This window comes from Dermacentor albipictus, chromosome 1 (genome assembly GCF_038994185.2).
Source record: "Dermacentor albipictus isolate Rhodes 1998 colony chromosome 1, USDA_Dalb.pri_finalv2, whole genome shotgun sequence".
NCBI classification, from domain to species: Eukaryota; Metazoa; Arthropoda; class Arachnida; order Ixodida; family Ixodidae; genus Dermacentor; species Dermacentor albipictus.
In genome coordinates, this window is record NC_091821.1 from 472,479,955 (window position 1) to 472,494,738 (window position 14,784).

A 14,784-nucleotide genomic window follows, 5' to 3' on the forward strand; every position below is an offset into this window, starting at 1 on the left:
AGTCCAAGGAGTGCGCTGTCGGTCGAGTATTTTTTTTTCTCCTCGGTTCCCATTTCAACGCAGGTGGGGCCGATTACGCGAAAGATGGAGGACTTATAGCGACGCCGCGGCGTTCTTCAACGCCGGTCAGTGGCGCGCGATGCGGGCGCTTATCGCGCAGGCCGCGGATACTGCACTGGGCCCGTCTTATCGACGACTTCGCGCTGACTTAAGAGCGATCGATAGGCTTCGGGGAGAACCCCACCCCAGCCTACTTCAGTTGCTCGCCCGCGGTGCAGGGATTGCGCGAGGGAACGCGAGATAACATCGACTCGAGAACGCCACGGCGCTTCTGGACGTCTCGACAGCCCGCACGAGTGCCGCGCGCGTGCGAGCCCCGTGGCGCCGATCGTGCGCGATTAGCGAATCCCCCCCTGCGGGACAAAGCCGCGAGACACGTGCCCGTACATCAGCCGAGACCGGACGCCTGCCGGCCCATAGCCGTCGCGCGCCGGGGCCCGAACAATTTCCCCCCCAAAAAAAATCTCTTTCTCGAGGTAAGTGCTGTCGTTCATACGACTCGTATTTATCATGGTCTTCCTTCGGGATACACTATTATGTTCGGTATCACTTGGGGGCAGACAGAGCGCTTCCCATAATTCAGCTGTGTTACGCATCGCACGGAGAGCTTGAATTGGCAGTCGTGACTCGCACGACAGATCGAAATTCACCGTTGGGTCGTTGACGCGATTCTGCGAACTTTTGCTGACTTTCGAAGTAAAGTCGCGAAATTCAAACCTGCGCGTGTTTAGGGGCACGTTGCGTATAGCAGGAATCCTGACGTCGTTACCAACTACGTGCTATCCTTCCTCAAAATAGACGCCGGTTTCAGTGTCGTCCCACCTGTTATTTACCCAAAGAGCGTACTTTCAAACTACGCACTGCGGCACGCTTATACGTGGGAAACCAGTCCCGTGACCTAATGATTATGGCGTTCTGGTGCTCAGCGAGAGGTAGCGGTTTCGATTCTCAGACTGCTTTCTGAAAGGGGCGAGGAAACGCGAGAAACATCTCGCGCGCGGGGACTTGGATACAGATTTATTGAACCACAGGTCGTCGAAATTAGTTCTGACCCTTTCGCCATGACGTCTCTCGTCCGACTGCCGGTTTTCGGACGTCAATCCCATAAATCTTTAACGTCAGTCGCTTTCGTGACAGCTTTCGTGAAAGATATCGTGAAATTTATGTTACTCAGAGGCGGGTTCCCACTAACCGGTCTTACCACGAACCCTGACTGGCTTTAGATGTGCCGTATAATAATAATAATAATAATAATAATAATAATTTAACACCACTGCAGGACGAAGGCATCTTGCAGCTGTCGCCAAGTACCGCCGTCTTGCGTCAGCTGTCTTCCTCCTATGAACGCACCTCTCCTAATTTCCTCACAACCCTTCATCCTCTGCCGTTCTCTTTTGCGGTTGCCCTCTCTTGACACACATTTTGTTACTTTAATATACGACAAGCTATCTGCTCTACACATTACATAACCCGTAGCAACTCCCTAGCTAACGTGCTGTGTTGCAACACATGGCTAATTAAGCGAGAACTAAGATTAGCCTTGGTAATGAAATTGAGATGGTAATAAATTATGCTTCACATTTTGTCTTTTCACTCCTTTTCATGTAATTTAATTCGAATAGTGCAATTTTGGTACTAGCACCAAAAAAGAACCTTTGTGCTTATAACCAAGAACACCAGATTTGTCGACATACGTGCTTCTATATAAGTGTATGTCCCAAGGTGGCTATATGTACGCCACCTGGATTACGTTTACCCGAATATGCTGATTGCGCCGAAAGCCAGCTTAACGTACACATGATCGATTGAGCGAGCTGTCGTAAAGGGAACGCCTCGGGATGAATTTTTGACTTGCCAAGGGTACTTTACCGTGCAGCTAAACATCAGGAAACGGGCGTTCTTGCATTCTGAGATGGTTGTATGGCAGCCGCCGCGACCAGCAACAGAACACACGAACTCTTCCCAGAAGCTAAGCGCCGTAGCCTCCGGGAGACCGAAATGCGGGCACATAGCTCTGTGTTACGTTTCGCAGAAGGATCGACATTTGGGCGAGTTGGTACTGGTTGAACATCTTGAAGGGCCAGCGCAATAAGACAGAAGGCAGGAACACATAGCTGTCTTGTGTCAGCGCTGTCCTGTGTGTTGCTACCTTCTCTCTTCGTCTTATTGCGCTGCCCCTTCAAGATGTTACGTTGCGCCTCCATCGTAAATGTGGCTGCTTCAGCCGCGAAGCGAGCTGGCTATCTCGAGCTCACCGGCGTCGCACCACGCAGCATTGCCATCGCGGAGATTGACAGGCGTATGCATTGGGCACTCTCGTCTACACGCCGCAAACGTCAGATGTTGCGCTGTGCCCACCTACTGGTGTGCCCCCCATGAGGGTTCGCTCCAGAAAGCACTCTCCCTAGCGTTTATCGATCTTGCCACCGTGCCGCCACTGGTGGTCCTTTCCCGCTGGGAGTGGTAACGCTCGCGTTCGGCTATTTGCACTGTGTGGCTGGTGTTCTTTTTTCTTTCTTTCCTTTTGTGTGTGCTTTCTGGACAAGTTTGGAACAGCCGTTATTGCTTCGCGACTTCCCGCGAGCAAGCTCGAAGCTGCAGTTCCGTTATCATGGCCCTGAAGAAGTTATCCGACGTGGCAGTTGCTTTCTTTATATTCTTATGGAGCGGAGGCAGATCTGTTTAAAGAGTGACTTAGCCTGACAGCAATAGACGCGCTTGAAACACGGCAACTGTTATCTATGTACGCCACTTTCATATTTCCATAGGTATGTGGCACTCTTTGCTCTAAATAATGGTAAAACGTTATTCAAAGTAATTAATATGAGGCCTCAAGTATACACCAATAGAAGTAACATTCCCATCAGCTTATAATACACCACTGTGGTGCCTGAAGTCATGATACATGTGTAGCATGCGCCTCGCACTGAAGTGTACATAGCCTCAACAAATTCTAATAAAATCGATGCTGCCTTCAGACCTACCAAAAGATAACCAAAACACCCATGTCACGCCGCTGTTGCTGTTATTTGCGATAAAGAGATCCGATTGCCTATGAGATGCGAAATGTGTGCCTTTAAAGTTACTGTGATGAAAGCGTACGCGGGTTGAGATTTCATCATCTGGTGGAAGCTGGCAGCCACCAGATTAAAAAAAGAAAAAAAAACAATCAGAATGAAGTAGTGATCATAGCTATAATGGACGTTGGAATAGCTAGTCTCGTGGATAGCTAACCCCAATGTGCCTCACTATCGGAATGTTTGCAAAGGGAAATGTGATACAGCCAAGCCGTGAGCGGACGCCGCAAATCGCACCGATTCCCAGGCGGCCAGTGTATTTGGTGTTGTGTGTGGTACCGGCAGTAATATTTGACACCGTCCATGTGAGATAGCCATTATATTGGCCTCTTAGTGTTTGAATAAACCATGGCTGCTGCGATTTCCCTAAAAAGTGGCTTCGACACCGAAGGTGATCGCTGTGCTTATAGATGGACAAGCCGCATGTAGATACGCACTCTTCAAGCTTAACTGAGTGTGCCAGTCTTCTGCGCTTGACCTTTCAAGGTATACCCCGTGACACGTCTTTGCATTGGCGCGATAACTGCGGTGATGTCGCAGGAGCCAGGGCCACACGATAGCAGGGGACGTATTGAGGCTCAACTGTCGATAGTAACGCGTAGCTCACGGACACGCACGACATGTTCTAACGAGGCTCCTATTCGTTTATCGGCATAACGAGGGGTAGGGCAAATGGCAGTTGATGTCTCTGATCCTTCTGGATTTTACGGGACTGCCTCGTACTATGAGACGAAACCTAGACTTCCAGCTCACCCTACCATGTCAGTGATTTGTCCTGGACTGACGCCTGGTGGAACTCGGAGCCAGCTTTATGTGATCACCTAACTCTCAACACTCATGCATTTGCACACGCGAAACCACCAAAATCAATAACTTCAGGCGAATATTCGAACCAACGACCTTGCGCCCCGCTGTATGTAGATCCCACTCACTGAGCCACCGCTGGCGGAGGCGCGTAATCAATGTGACGACAGGGAAAGAGAAACGGAGAGAAAACAACGAGTGAAAGGCGGAGAAATTCATCAGAGTAACTGTCCGGTTGGCTGCTCTGCACAGAGGGATGGAGTTAAGGATCAAAAGGATGAGAAAACAAGAGAAGATTTGAAAAAGCAACCCATCAGTTCGCACACACTATAGTTTTTCGATCAGTCAGGTTCCTTTAAAGAGCACACCAACGCTTTTAAAGCAGTTCTGGCCTACACCGGCTAGTACCATAGTCCAAGAATTCTGGCTTCCGTAAAGGGACGTTTGTCAATCTTGTCGAGCGTGGTGCGGAGGACTTTCCTTTGTGCATTGAAACGACGGCAGTCACCGAGGAGGTGCACCTATCGTCTCTTTGGACTCACGGACTTCACATTTTAAACTTGTGGGCATTTCAAATGAGGTAGCTGTAGGCATTAGTAAAAGCTACTTCAAAAAGCGATCCTTCCGAGTATTTGCAATGTGGGACGAAAGGGAAAGCAAGATAAACTTGTAGAGCAGGAAAGTCTTATCTCTAGTTTCTGTGCAGGAAACTGTCTGACATGCATTGTTTAAGTACGTTCAGATTATGCATGTACTTTCGTATGCACGTTTCCCTACGTCGAGATTATGCATGTTCTTCGTTGCCCCTCTGGCTTCGCTCTTGACAGCGCATATCTTATCGGCTGTTTTCCAGTATTTCGCTGCAGCACACAGAGTGTGTGCCTAATGACTGATTGACTGACTGACCTACCGACTGACTTCACACCTACCGCGGTAGCTTACTGGCCATCACGTTCGACGCTGCTAAGTTCGAGATCGCGGGTTCGATCGCGATCGCGGCGGCTGCATGTTGATGGCGGCGAAATGCAAAAGCTCTCGTGTATTTAGGTTTACCTGCACGGTTTGCGAAACCTCAGAATCATTTTTTTACTGGTTAACTGATCCACTCGCCAACTGGCTAAAGCTGACGTTCCAAAGCGTTTTAAAGTTGGTTGATCACCAATAGAAAGGGGAGGTGTGTCACAGAGTTGCATGCCCGCGCCCCTCTCGAGTGGGCCGACATTGCCACCACAGCCGCAACGCTGCTTGCACGGCGATGAGGGAGAGCGCTCCCCATTGTCCCCGAACCCGCCCGACGGGTTGATCACGTGGAGTCGCCGGGGCGCGACGGAGGGACGAAGCGGCTCGGGAAGCCGGCAGAGCAGCTTGGAGGACGAAGGAACGAGGTCGTGCACCGGGGGGCAGCTGAAGATGTGGTCGGCAGGCTGAGATCTCCAGGCCGAAGCCTTCGCCGGTCGAGCGACAGACGGTGCAAGTCCGTCAGGATCTTCGGCAGCGAGGTTGCAGCAACCCGACACTCTTCAGATCGGGACCTCGGCAAGCACGCCCCAGATAAGCCTCGTGTTCCAGGCCGCTCTCAAACTTTCCGCCGGACTCTCTTTTCTAATCGCGTTTAATCTTTCATTTGTTTATCCATCGCGTGTTGATTCTTTTATGTTCTGTTAGTGTAAGGTTTTCCGTATTTATTGTCGCGTGTATTTCTCATTTTTGTCGCGTATTTTGTTTGTTATTTCGCGAGTGTTAACGGTTCCCACGTGGTGGGCTTAGTGTCGCGCGAGTGGCGTCAGGGCGTGTGCTGTGTGACCCGCACGCTCTCCGCGAACTAGGCCCCGCTACTGGTAATTTGTATGTTTTTCGAGTATGTCTCGGACATGATTTTATTGTATTAAATTGAGTGTGTGTGTTGTACGACGTCGCCTCCCGTCTCATGCCTCTGGTTCACGGTCGATCAGGCGTGGACCTTATCGCCGGTCAGCAGTCGAACCCTCAATAAACGCACGCGGGGTGGGTTTGTTGTCGCCCCATCCCCTCCGGTTCGGAGAGTGCAATTAACTCCACCACCAATCCTTGACAAGGTGGGTGAGGGACAGAAGAGGAATAAGATGAATATGGAAAGTGAGGCACAAACAAGACACACATCATCTTAAGTACGCACACGCATTTCCGAAGTTATCGAATTTCTACTGCCTCCATATCGCGCGTAAATAGATGGCGCTTAGCAACTGTGGAGGCTTGGAAAGCATAAACCATGATTTAATTTGATAATTTAGTGTCGATTTCGAAACACCGCCATGCTGTTCATCGGCGTTATCGTGATGTCACGACAAAGAGCGCAATTTGCTAACTTCTATTAACAATAAAGCTAGGTTGGTCATACCTTGTCCATTAAATATAAAGTGTTACGAGCGTGTTTTCTGGGGGGCGCTGTCATGTGATAGCCGTAGCGATAGCCGGAAAAAAGCGAACCATGACGTCATAATGCACCGACTTCCTGAGTAGAAAAACCGAAGCTGGCTTGTGAAAACAACTAATGTAGCAAATATCATGTGGTGCTCAGATGCTTGCCATTATTTTTCTAGTGTTCGCATTGCTTCAGAACTTTGTTCAATGCAAGAAAATGACAGGTTGGAAATATCAAGTCAGTCTTCCTTTAAAATATTTCAGAGTTGTAGGTGTTGCGGAGTCTAATCAAAGTTGTGCCGTTAGGGTTTCTTCGCGAAGTTGGCTGAGGAATAACGACGCCCGATTGCGAATTACATATGGCAAACAATGAAAAAAAAAGAATCTGCAGATTTTAGGCAACCTTCCGGCTCCGAATTCATTTGTTGCGACTGTAGCCTTCGTCCGCTGCAGTCTTGCCTATACTGTGGCCTCCGAAATGCGTGCACAGACGCCAGCTCTCTCGGAGTCTACCTGGCGCTCGCGAACATGGCGAAGCATGAATGTCGTGAGATATATTACTAGTCAGCGCGCGCGGCTCGTATACCTGCGGATTGCCGGAGGGGAATGAGACCGAATCTCTGCGGTGGTTCCCAGCAAATATTTCTTATTCGCAGTGTGTTGAGGATGAGGAGATCGCCTGACCACACGGCGTAGTAGAAACGAAAGACAAAAAGAAAGAAATTATGTGGAACCCACGCACAGTGGGAATCGATGTAAGCGAAGCTTTCTGGGCTGTCTGCTTTGATTGACGATAGGTAGCGGTGATGTTGACGCCGATTATTTAATTTCTTCAGTGTATAGTGCAATACGAGAGTGGTGAACTCACAGTAAACGTTACCTTGCGTGCCCCACTGCTGTTTGTCTGCGTAGATACACAGAACACACAGGGAGGTATGTTTGCTTGAGGCGTTGCTGTGCGTCATTGTTCATTATCTCTGACAGGATCGACCATTATATTGTTACGAGGCACATCGCACAGTGGCTGAAGTGTTACAGCTTTAATTGACTTGTGGGGCTGTACGTGCCAAAACCACAATCGGATTATGAGGCACGCCGTAGTGGCGGACTCCGGATTAATTTTCACACCTGCACCTAAACACTGGCGTTTTTTTTTATTTCGCTCACGTCAAAATGCGGCTGTCGTGTTCGAGACCAAACCAGTAACCTCAAGCAATGCCATAGCCGTCAAGCTACCATGACGGGCACAGATGTGTTGATTTGACGTGCGACCGCTCGTAGTGTCGCATAGACCCTACGATGCTTTAATGTGGCTGCGCACCCTGCGTCAGTTGTTCGCTTGACAAATTTGCGTGGTGTTAACTTTTCAGAAATATCAGAAACGTACCGTACCGTATCTGCAGTTTGCCCGCAAGTGCTGTCGTGCCTATAGTAGTTGCATTTCCTCCTCTTCTCGCATCATATTTTCCTTCTCCAGCCCTCTCCCCTTGTATGGGAATTGCAAGCAAAGAGCGGCAAGGCTGTTATTCACTCGTTTCGAGACTGCCGTCCGCTCTACCCATTCAATGCCTTCTCTCCCTCCTCCTCTCTACCGTTCTATCTGCCTTCACTTTGAACTTGCGCGTTAGTAGAAAACCTAGCACTGCAGTTTCTGCAATACTTTTGCGGGCCGTCAAAGGTAATTTCGGCTGTCAAGAGGCTAATGTGGCGATGCCCAGGCGTCTCTAGAGGGCATCGTGCACATGAGATGCTATGGAAAGGTCCAAGCGAGTTTTTGGTGTCGCCTTTCCTCTCTGCCACGCTCCTTCCATGTATATACATGGTCTGAATTATCCCCCTCCACCCCCCCCCCCCCCGGCGCGGCGTGCAGAACAGCAGCAGCAGCAGTGGAAAAGTCAAAGGAAGAGGGAAAATAATTCGCCTTAAAAACAGTTTAGAGCTGCTTTTGAAGTAAACACACTTGTTTCGGCGTGTCTGCTTGGCCATACACGTAACGGGAAATTTTTGTCTTATTCGAAGGTGCTACCGCAAGGCATAACCAGAAAATAAACGAAAAGAACACGCAGTTCTGCATTATGCAGGAGCTTCCCTAATGTCCTGAGAACTTTTCCATCACCACATGGTTGTGATTTTGTCCGGTACATTCAGCTTTAATACGGCCTTATTAACTTGAGCCTGACGGCCCGCGTTCCAGGGCACGTTCAAAACAGGTGTCGGGCATCTGCCGTTGCTGCAGGAGTCGGGCACTTGGGACACATTCCTTGGTCAACTGTTATTGGTCTCCAGACCCAGGTGACGGACAGTGCAGGACCACTCCAGCCCAAAACCTCCGAAGAGATACTTCCTGTGCCCGGGCACTGAGCTAAATGGACACGAGGCATTGCCACGCCTTCAACTGCCGTTTTTATCGCCTCACACAAAACCCCCAAAGTAGCATCGTCTCCCGATAGCATTGCCATTGCATTTTATTTCTTATTGTTTCTATTCAAATAATGAGATCCTCAGTCACTAGTGAACCGGTTATCCCGGTCATCAAAAATAAACTCCAATTACTGAGAAACGGAAAAAGAAGAAAACCAGGAAGGGAGGCAGAAAAAAAACGAAGAAAACGGAGGAATAAAACATCACGTAACTGGGGCATAGCCTGCTTTACTATATGCATTTTTGGAGCGCGATGTACCGCATACATACCAACATTCATGCAGTCGTAGCGCACGTTACCAGACCAGTCGCCATCACATGGAAAACAAAGTGTAAAAAAAGGAACCTTTCCCAGAGTGAAAAATAATGCACATCACTGTAAATAACCGTTTCTCGGTGTGTGTATCTCTGACTCCTCTATTTCGAGCTGGTAGTTATGATGCCCAGAGAGGTGCCGTAATGCAGCCAAACCTAACTACAGACTCAACCTAATCGCACTGTAACGATGAATCTGCTACACATTATTGAGTATACCACTCAACGAGAATGTGGAAGAACGCATTATACGCTTTAATTTGCATGCTGTGGTTAGCAATGCTTAAAAAAATATCGCAGTTTTGTCCGAAAGGCGAAGCATTGATTGCGATAGCAAATTAGTAGACAGCTATACGAAGTAAGGATACTAGTTTTATCGGCCGTATACACTTGTAAACATTCGCTTGCTAACTAAATTAACAAGCATGCTGTCACGCGCGAACAAGCAAACATGAGTGCATCTCACTCGATGGTCGCGGAAACTTGTTGTCAAACGCTGGAGTGAGGAATCGTTGAAGCAGCAGCGAACGAATTGACCTTCGTGCTGCCTCTCGCAGCTCGCCTTAAAAAAAAATGGCAGTGGCTTAGCTCGGCTATGCCAGGATATACGTAGCGAAAGCTAAGGCATAGCACGGTTAGCTTTGCTTAATCTTTATTGCAAGTCCAGGTTAGTCTGGTTGTCTAGCAATGCGGCGGCGTTTAGCCAGTCGTTCGGCGCGCTGTTCGTTTGTTTCCTGGGCAATTCGTTTCCTCTTCATCTCGTTCCGATGTCGATTCCAGACCTCCTCCTGCTTATCAGAATTGTCGTCGTCCATACTGCCGCCTCAACTGTGGTTGCGGCGCACGCGAGCTCTTCTTTTCAATCCTCCGACATGTTATCAGGCATGCGATGCAGCTGGCGAAGCGAGCGGAGGCGAGCGCAACGACGAGGAACGCGATGTGACGTCATACAAAACGGCGGTGGCAGAAAGGCGCGGCGCTGCGCAGCGGTGGAGCACCTGTGGCTCGGTGCTACTAGGTGCGCATGCGCAGTAGTGACTAGGGAACGAGAGAGAGAGAGAAATGTCCGCGGCGAGACGCGCGTTGTGACGCCATGTGCCTCCTCGAAGTACCGCCACGGCGAAATCGCAAGTTCGCGGCCAGTAAAGCTTTCGCTTTAGTAGGGCTCGTGCAGCCGCGCGCGGCCGTGCCATACGCAGCAGCCACCGGAATAGAACGCTCCACTCTCCCAACCTTCCTCCAGTGCCTGGCGTGGGATGATGTAACCGCCTTTACACCTTATAGGGTGTAAAGGCGATAACGGCAGAAATGCGCCTGAAGTATTCATATAATTGCTATCGCAATAAAATGCCTGAAGCAACCAAGAGAAACTCGTTGTTGATTTCAGCTTAATACGTCTACCGCGCTGAGCCTACGGCGCACGTAATTTCTGCGTGGTACGGTTGCTCACGCCGTAATCAGGTCGTGGTTGCGTTCAATGTGGCGTTGTAGCTTGAAACGGCAACTACTTTAGAAGAATGGGAACAAAAGGACTGATTTTTTTTCCAGGATAGTTACACTTACCAGCGACATGAGGCCTTTCAGCTGGGTCAGTAGTTTGCGCAGTTAAAAAAAAAAAAGTTGAAGGTGATGATTTCTAATAGCATCCAGATTGGAACGCGGCGGCCACAAAATACTTACCTAGTCCGCTTGAGCTAATCTTGTTTTACTACATCTGTTGTATTCTAGCATTTTGCTAGAATGCGAATGCTAGAATCTCTGCTTTATATTATTTCTGTTCATGCAAATCTCCATATTGTACAGTTACTTATGCCTGTATCTACCCTGGCTCCATATCCTTCCTGCTTTCTTTCTCTACCAATATTCTAAACGTATCTTACTTATCTTGACCACTAACCTGTCGCTGCTTAAATCCACTCGGAATCCCAGCGCTTCTCGATGGTGGATGTTCCCCATAGTTGTTGCTGAGTGAACATCTTGACGTTACATTACGATTTGCTCAGTTGTCTCCGCATTTTTGGGGAAGCAGACACATACCTCATCCTGCTGCGAAGATTTGTTCCGGTATGTTTGTTTCTTCGAGCAGCCAGCTAGGGCATCAAACAGCAAACCAGTCTTTCTTGTGTTGTCGTAGAAATGTTCTTTCTCGATTTAGTTCTACCCGTATTCGTAAATTTGAATGAGCCTTTAACACGAAAGCCTTCCCTGCCGGGCTCCAGCGATATGTCCCATCTGTGTGCGTCACACAATCCTGACCACGGATTTTTGTTGGCATTCCTGCCGTTTCTATGGCGATACGCTGCCGTTTTGTGCTTACCCAATGCTCAGGAAAGTACGCGCAGAAAGGTTGCAAAGGTTTGCTTTATTGAAGGAATTGTACTCTAGGTTACATATATTTGTAGCACCTTTAAGTATAATTTGTGATATCACTGAATAAGTCTGTAGTGAACAAGACCGGCAGCCTGGACACCTTTAGGGGTAGTAAATATAATAGTGCTTGGAAGTCACTCACTCGGCGTCTACAGGCGACGGCGCTACTGGCGCAATCCTGGCAGATTTAACGAAGCCGATCCCCGACAACCGTCACCGAACGGTGGAACCACGGTGGCTCACGCCGTTTTCGCACGTCTTCTCCTGTATAAGCGCATGCGCCCAATGCCGCCGGAGATCTTTCGTCGCAATTTCGCCACATACGCACTCACTGTCGCATCGTATGACGCCTGGTAGCCTCAGGGGTGCTGTTTACGGCGCGTAGCGGCACAGGCCTCGCGCGTTTGCTTTTGCTGTCATTGCTCCGCCCTTTGAGCGAAACTGTAATTATTAAAGGACTGCACATTTATAGCGTATTTGTGAATGTGCAACAACGCTGCCACTGCTTCTTAGAATACGCGTTTCATATTCCTGTTACGACCAGTTTCTCTGGAAGAGGGTGAACCAATTTTTTTTAACCTTTTGCACTGTATCTTTTGATGACTCCAGGTTGTCTACTCGTGCTTCCATTTGTTCTGTTCTAGTCTGCCAACTTCCTTTTTGCTATTTTTTCCATTCCGTGCAAAAGGTTTTATCCTCCATTCAATAAGGTCGTGGCTTACAGCGCGCCCTCTCGATGTCAAATATTTTGGGAATGAAATTCTTTGTTATTAAAGATTGCATGCCTTTTTGTGCATTTCTGCGAAAACAGCAACATTATGCTGCCTATTTTTGCGGGAATATCTTTTTTTTTTACTTTCTTCTGGCGCTTTTTAAGTAATATTTGGGGTTTTACGTGTCAAAACCACTCTCTGATTAAGAGGCACGCCGTTGTGGAGGACTCCGGAAATTTTGACCACCTGGTGTTCTTTAACGTGCACCTAAATCTAAGCACACGGGTGTTTTCGCATTTCGCCCCCATCGAAATGCGGCCGCCGTGGCCGGGATTCGATCCCGTGACCTCGTGTTCAGCAGCCCAACACCATAGCCACTGAGCAACCACGGCGGGTTTCTGGCGCTTTTGAATCAACTGGGAATACAGGCATTTTTCGGCAGTCGGCGGTTTGCCCCGTCTCCTCTGCCTGCTATGCCTCAGTATTCCACGTGGCACAGTGAATGATTCCCCCCGCAACGAGTCCAAGTATCGACCTTCGTGAACGTTACGCGTGTTAGCCGCCTAGCTGCGGTCGAAACACGCTACTACACTTCCCGTGAACATTGAGCGTGGCCGTTCTTAAAAGACAGCCAGGCCACGTTTCCCGTCGTTCTGGCCAGGTAGGCTTTCTGACGGCGCCCTTGGCGGGCCCCCCTCGATCTGGGTCAAGGATGGGGGTGCGTCGCGGCGCGCCGCTATCGATCCAGAACCCCGGCGTGCCGCCGAGCACTGGCCGGGAAGGGGGGCTTCCCCGTTGCACACGCCTGATCGGCGGGAAGCGAGCCTGCGCATCCCGCGTCCCGGCGGAGACGCGCATTGCGGTGCGGCTGCCTGCCGAACGCGGCGATACTTCCCAGCGCGAGCGACTTCCCGCAATAGGTGTTCGGGGACCGGCGTGCTCTTGTTAGCACAGCTGGTTCAGAGATTATAATTGTAAGGGCGATATCCTGTACTGCAACTACCGGAACAGCGTCCTCAGCCAGGGTAGGTCGACGAACAAACGCTTTGCCAACGCTGCGAGTGGACTACGCGTTTCCCGCATTTTCTGAATCAGTATTTGCAGGAGGGCTGGCGACAGACTCCCAAGCAACAAGAAGCTTGCGTGGCATGGATATACGCGCACATTATGCCATGCAGCGAAGTTAAACGAGGCTTTACGCGCTTTCTGTTTCACTGACACTGCAGCTTTCCTCGCGCGGCGAATGTCGGGTTTCTTGATCCGGCTCGCAGAGAACCCCTGCGTGACATCTGCACCGAGGAAAGCGTGATCATTAGTTCGTGTACCCGTACTCGCCGCCTATGAGCCGAAGGATTGCATTACAGATAAGGCAACAGTAAATAAATAAATAAATAAATAAATAAATAAATAAATAAATAAATCAGTCAATCAATCAATCAGTCAATCAGTCAGTCAGTCAGTCAGTCAGTCAGTCAGTCAGTCAGTCAGTCAGTCAGTCAGTCTATCTATCAATCAATCAATCAATCAATCAATAAACATGTTTATTTTGCAGGAAGACTACAAAATTTCCCTGCGGGAGGCAAAGACTAAAGGCGAGAAAGCCTGACGAGGTCTTGACCCCCTGATCAAGAAGACAGTCTGCGGCAGTTGACCCGACTCAATATACACTTCATCAAGTACAATGCCTCTGCTTCTCTACATAGGATCACATACGTATTTGTTTATACATGTGTATTCAACACGCTGTACAATACATTACATATTTCAAAAAGGTACATCGAAATGGAATCTAACAATCTTGTTTAAATTTTCGCGATTCCCAGCAAAAAGAAATCCATCTCAAAATATACAAATATAATTTGACCACATTTATGGATCGACTATGAGGTTAGTAGTGAGAAGGAATGATCGATAATTGCGTTTGAGTTTCTTGGCTTGTAATGTAAGGTCAACATTCGATTCATGGAAGTTTAATAAACCTGGAAACATTCTGGAACCTTTCATACGGAGGAAAGATACCGATACAAAAAACAAAGAAAGTATTTGCAATTCGCGACAATAGGCAGACGTCATTGTCTAAGGGGCTTTAGCGAATAATTAAGAAAGATGAGGCTTGTTTTTCATTTTCTCAATTAATCAACCCTGTTGTGGCTGTACAAATGCAGGTAGGCATTTAAAATAGTGATTTACGACAGTATAATAGTTAAGCGTCTCTTCTCAGCCGCTCATTATTCTTGTTAGAACGCTTAAGCACACTGCGAGCATCTTTATTTGCACTGGCCCCTTCGGCCCTGAGCCGCCATAGCCAATAGACGGAGAAATGCGTCCTTCAATGGATACCGGAGATGTTTGCCATCGCAAGCTACAACGTAATGCAAAAGAGATGCGTGAGATGACCCATTAGTACACATGCACAGAACCTACGCCCGAACAGGCGGTAACAGACATGTTATTTTCCCACGCATGGATCATCAGTTTAGAGTGCAACCCGTTCTTGCGCGCACTAACTTCTTGCGTCACTCATTCTTGTAATACACCCCTAGAACACGTTATGCAATTTCTAGGAACGCTTAAACTTCTTTTTGATCTGCGCGCGTATAATTTTTTTTATTTATTTATACAAA

The 14,784-nt window shown here is 48.6% G+C and overlaps 1 protein-coding gene across 2 annotated transcripts in view; it reads left to right on the forward strand.

Annotated features, from left to right (window-relative positions):
• Positions 1–14,784, forward strand: part of Mct1 (Monocarboxylate transporter 1) — a 190,408-nt gene that overhangs the window by 55,098 nt on the left and 120,526 nt on the right. The window contains exon 1 of one of the 2 annotated variants that reach the window (XM_065440700.1): positions 282–536. The exons of the other annotated variant lie outside the window; for it this stretch is intronic. The gene's annotated coding sequence lies outside the window, so the exon portion shown is untranslated. Of the gene's footprint in view, positions 1–281; positions 537–14,784 lie in introns of those variants that run through there. 2 annotated transcript variants of the gene reach the window in all.